Below are 6000 nucleotides of genomic sequence, written 5' to 3'. Positions count from 1 at the left end.
GGAGCAGTCTGAAATATTCAATGAGAGATACAATGTTAATGTTAAATGTAAACCGCCAGTTACTTGATACATGATGAACATGTCTGTACGAATGAACTTTTTGACTTCATTTTGACTAGATGGTGTTGCAGAACACACCGAATGTGCTTCATGTTAAAATTTTATCTGAATATTGATTGGTGCAAATCTATGGCTTAAACGAACGCCACTGTAAGTAAATGAGCCAGTATATTAAATAGTATATCAAAAAACGCACAAGGTAGCTAAAACAATGCATTTTTCCAGGAAAATGTTTACATTTACGATAATTTGAGAGAATGACAATCTAACTACCGTATCGAAGGAAAATTTAATGTTTCATCAATATTTATTAATAGAATAACGCATATATTGTGTTTGTTCTATAGTTATGATATATTTCATATATCAATATGCATTCTTGTCTTTTTATAATGACAAAATCTTTATATATTTTCTAATATATTTTATAATATGTAATTGAATTGAACAAAAGGAATAAAGTACTTGTATCGGTTATTGTAAGGCAAATGATCAAAAATGGTTTTCATATATGGCATTTTCACTAAATCATTTTATTCAAGATACTTTTTGTATATTTTGTATATCATTTATTTCGTGACGGGTGCAAGCTCGACACTCTAACTTTCATTTACAATTTTATATAAATGAAATAAATATCTGAGACTGTAGACTGAGACTTTTAACTTACCAACTTGTTCACAGTCCGGCCCAATCCAGCCACCGGCACAGTTGCATGTATGTCCTGTCCCGCCATTTGTAAGGGAACATGTTCCTCCATTCTTACAATACAACGAACTACTACAATCTAAAATAAAATTATAACTGCTATATTGCTAAAGCTATAAGAAACTGTTACAATGTGATACAAAGGAAAAGATCTTAGTGTATGTTTGGTTCGTCATAGATTAGTATGATATAATTTTTTTTGTTTTTTTTCCTTTTTACAAGCAGTTACAAGAACTAATACCTTTTTTCGAGTAAATAAGAAGGAGGGGCATATTTTATTTCGTGGCAACGGTATCGCGTTTTTATAAATAGGTCATACCTATGAAAAATGATGAGTAGAGTCCTTCAGAATATTCACCATGTCCTTCAGAATATTTACCATGGACATCTTCACAGTTTTCCAGCCTCAAAATCAGTTCAGAAAATGTATTTTTGAACTTTTTTGGGTATACTGTTTATACAGTAGCAGAGACAGCTTCCGACGGCACTTCGGGCTTTCGAAACGGCGACAACAAAGGCAAGATTTGATGTATGGATCTTACCAAAAGTCACAATGAGAGAATTCAGGACGATACGCGGGATGAAGCAAAACCTCAATTATCTTCTCCTCTAAATAAGCTTGAACCAAGGCTGGCGGGTGCATTATCATAAAATAATTTGTTCCTGCGCACTCTGTACCTTGGGCTCTCTAAAATGCAGTGATTAACTACAGCAGTGAGAACATGGCCACGGTATAATGTTCCAGTGACACCTATGACTTATTTATAAAAACGCGCTGCAGTTACCACTTATTAAAATATGTCCCACGTATGTATAGATGAAAACTCATGTGCGCAATTTAACATACCGGTGAAAGTTTATGTAAAGTTTGGAGACTATGTGATAGGTCAGGGGCTACGTGAGCATTAAAATTATTCTGAAAAGAATATCAAGTATATCTAAATCAAGGGCCGCAATCCCGCCGCTACACGGACAACAAAAATAATAGTTAAAGCAGGTATATACAGCATCGTGCACATGTGAAATAAAGAAAGTGACTCTGAAAATTAAATGACACTTGAATTCGGGCTTGACCGACCATTTTAAAGCAAAAAAGCTGCACAAGTGAAAACAACAACGGTTACAACCGCTGCCGCCGGCGTTGTCGCCATGCTCCTCCTCCCCTCTCCCTTCTACTCATTATCACCATCATAATCATCATCAAAGTCGTCACAGTAGTTTTTGTTGAATAATATTTGAACGTTTAGTTTTGTAAAAAAAGATCTTTGACTTATTGTATTTGCGTTGCAAAAAAGCACAGTTCCGGCCAATTTAAAGAAACAGAATGTTTTAAGCGTTGAGCGTTGTCTGAAACGTTTATGCGGCAGTGGCGTTATGTGGCAGTGGTGTTATGCGTTGTGACACGGATTCACGTACACAAAATCGGAATTCCAACATTATTTTTTATATAAATAGTATTTATATCTTGTTCTTTTTCACAATTAAAGCATAAACAGACGGACAGACATCACAAGTTAAGAGTACCCATCTTTATTTATAAATGTAGTTTATTTTTACTCACAAATTGTTTCATAAGAGCCGTATAAGACAGTCATCAATAGCAATTTTGAAGTCCTTAATTCTATCTTTTAAAAATCATACATACCAACTAACTCGCAATTTCCTCCCGTGAAACCAGGCTGACAAGTGCACGAGTAAGAATTTCCGCTGTTGAAGGGGTTACACGTTGCTCCATTTTGACAGAGGTTAGTATTTGCATATTCGCAATCTGAAAGGCATATAATAAAACAAGGTAATTAACTCTTACAAACACAGCGAAAAGTTTCTCGATTGAGTTATTCCTCTTTACAATAATAAGTTAAACATTTTTCAGACATTAACATGTACTTATTTTATTTCAAAGTTATGTATGACTTGATTGTAGTTAAATCAGTTCTTACTACTACTTATGAGCATTAAACAATATATGTATATAGAGAAAATTAAACAACTTACAATGCAATCCACCACCGCTCACAATCAAAACATTCAGAAAAGCTGAAAATGTTAAGATAAAGAAGTAAAGAAACAATGTATTTTTCCTCATCTTTCATCAAAATAACAGTCCCGTGATCAATTAAATTCTAATATAAAGTTTATCAGTAAAGAGATATAAATGTAAAATTTCGGGACTTACCCAAAAGTAACACTGCTATCATAGTTCTCTATTATAGAAAATTAACGAAAATTTGGTTTATAAGGGGGAATACCCTGATTTCATTCTCTTTAATGGACTATAATCAATAAACGTTTACAATACACCCAAATCGGGTGTACATGCAGAATATCGAACTTTACAACGTATACGATAAATAACAACGTATATAATAAATACGGAAGATTTTACTGAAAGCGAAGTCAGCTTTAAAAAGTTCATAAAATTAAGTAAGTTTTGAAAGTTTAGTAAGATTTAAATAAGGAAGTCTTTCTTTGTATACAGACTTTGAATTGTTTCAAAAAATGCAAACTTTATAAAGTATAAGTACCTTCTCTTATATACATGTATATTACAAACTACGAAAGCCTAATAGTGTCAAATGAAATCAAAAAATAAAAATTCAAAGGCGTTATAACGCGAATAAAGGCATTATTACGCGAATCAAAAGGCGTAAGAACGCGAATAAAGGCGTAGCAACGCGAATCAAAAGGCGTAATAACGCGAATCAAAAGGCGTAGCAACGCGAATCAAAAGGCGTAATAACGCGAATAAAGGCGTAGCAACGCGAATAAAGGCGTTATAACGCGAATCAAAAGGCGTAATAACGCGAATAAAGGCGTTATAACGCGAATCAAAAGGCGTAGTAATGCGAATAAAGGCGTTATAACGCGAATAAAAAGGCGTAATAACGCGAATAAAGGCGTAATAACGCGAATCAAAAGGCGTAGTAACGCGAATAAAGGCGTAGTAACGCGAACCAAAAGGCGTAATAACGCAAATTAAAACACATTATAATGCCAATTTAATACCATATTTATACTAATCAAATTTGCGAAAAAGGAAGACCAATATTGATCTGAATTTATTGCTCAAGATATAAACTCGTATACAACTATACAATATACATTTACAATAACTTTCATTCTATTTGCACAGTAATTATGCAAACTATTTGTCATAAACTAATAAAGACTCTTTAATATTTGCCAATATAAGATGACTTGGTGACTTATAGGTTATAAAGTATTACCTCCTTCAAATAACAATCCTCCTACGAAGTTTGAATATCGTGGGCCAAATGGAACTTAGATTATGCTCCCGAAACCAAATTGCTTACGGACGGACGGACGGACAGACAGACAGACGGACGGACGCACGTTCCAACATTTTGGGTTTAGGGGCTATTTTCTTTGTTATTTTCTTTGTTCTCTTAAGGGCTACCAGCCCATAAACCCTTTGATCACGGATTGAACCTATTGTTCTCTTTTGTTCTCTTTACTGTTATATAGCCCCTAAACCCAAAATGTTTGCTCGGACGTACGGACGCCAGGGGATATAACATAATATGCCCGAAATTCTTTCGGGCATATAATAAAACGTACATCTAGATCAATTCATTTAAATCAACATTGTTCTTCCTTCCATACATTAATAGGCCACTGTTTGGAATTTATATGGTATTAAATTAGCGTTATAACGCCTTTTGTTTTGCGTTATTACGCCTTTTGGTTCGCGTTATTACGCCTTTTGATTCGCGTTATAACGCATTTATTCGCGTTAGTACGCCTTTTGATTCGCGTTATTACGCCTATTGTTTCGCGTTATTACGCGAATAAAGGCGTTATTACGCTTTTCAATTCGCGTAATTACGCCTTTTGATTCGCGTAAATACGCCTTTATTCGCGTTGCGACGCCTTTTGATTCGCGTAATTACGCCTTTTGATTCGCATTATTACGCCTTTTGATTCGCGTTATTACGCCTTTTGATTCGCGTTATAACGCCTTTATTCGCGTTGCTACGCCTTTTTTCGCGTTGCTACGCCTTTCGATTCGCGTTGCTACGCCTTTTGGTTTGCGTTACTACGCCTTTTTTCGCGTTATAACGCCTTTGCTTCGCGTTATAACGCCTTTATTCGCGTTGCTACGCCTTTTTTCGCGTAATTACGCCTTTTGATTCGCGTAATTACGCCTTTTGATTTGCGTAATTACGCCTTTTGATTCGCGTTATTACGCCTTTTGATTTGCGTTACTACGCCTTTATTCGCGTTGCTACGCCTTTTTTCGCGTTGCTACGCCTTTCGATTCGCGTTGCTACGCCTTTTTGGTTTGCGTTACTACGCCTTTTTTCGCGTTATAACGCCTTTGCTTCGCGTTATAACGCCTTTATTCGCGTTGCTACGCCTTTTTTCGCGTAATTACGCCTTTTGATTCGCGTAATTACGCCTTTTGATTTGCGTAATTACGCCTTTTGATTCGCGTTATTACGCCTTTTGATTCGCGTTACTACGCCTTTATTCGCGTTATTACGCCTTTTTATTCGCGTAATAACGCCTTTATTCGCGTTGCTACGCCTTTTTTCGCGTAATTACGCATTTAGATTCGCGTAATTACGCCTTTTGATTCGCGTTACTACGCCTTTATTCGCGTTAAAACGCCTTTGCATTTTTATTTTTTATTTCATTTGACACTATTAGGCTTTCGTAACAAACTGTTAATGCAAATTAAAAAAAAAAGTTCATTATAATTTTCAAATTAAAACATCTACTGTAGTGTAAATCAGATGATTCTCTCAAGCTTCTTTTAAAAAAGATATTAATGAAAATATGTTTAATTTTAAAGATATTTTTTTTCTGAAATTTCTTATTGAAAAATACTTATAGAGCTACACGGTCTTTTTTTTATATATAAAATGATTATATTTTAAGTGCATACATAAATGTTATGTTCAGTTTAGTAAGAAGACATAAAGTGTCATTAAAATTTAAAAAGAATAATTATGATAAGTTTACCTTGATTTAAACATATTTATCAAGTTACAATAAAACACAACATACAGAAAAATTACACAATATCATAATAAAGTGGATTGAACTTATTGTAATTCTCACTAACTTGAGGCAGTTTCCCAAACACAGTTGTGCATTTTATTATTCAAAGACATATTCAGTAAGAATTTTGATTCCAATACATTTCTGCATTAAAATGAGCCGCGTCACGACAAAACCAACATAATGGGTTTGCGACCAGCATGGATC

The sequence above is a fragment of the Ruditapes philippinarum genome, unplaced genomic scaffold (genome assembly GCF_026571515.1).
Source record: "Ruditapes philippinarum isolate M1 unplaced genomic scaffold, ASM2657151v2 ctg7320_1_1_1_1, whole genome shotgun sequence".
Lineage (NCBI taxonomy): Eukaryota > Metazoa > Mollusca > Bivalvia > Venerida > Veneridae > Ruditapes > Ruditapes philippinarum.
The sequence above is the reverse complement of the archived record's forward strand: the minus strand, read 5'-3'. Positions refer to the sequence as shown.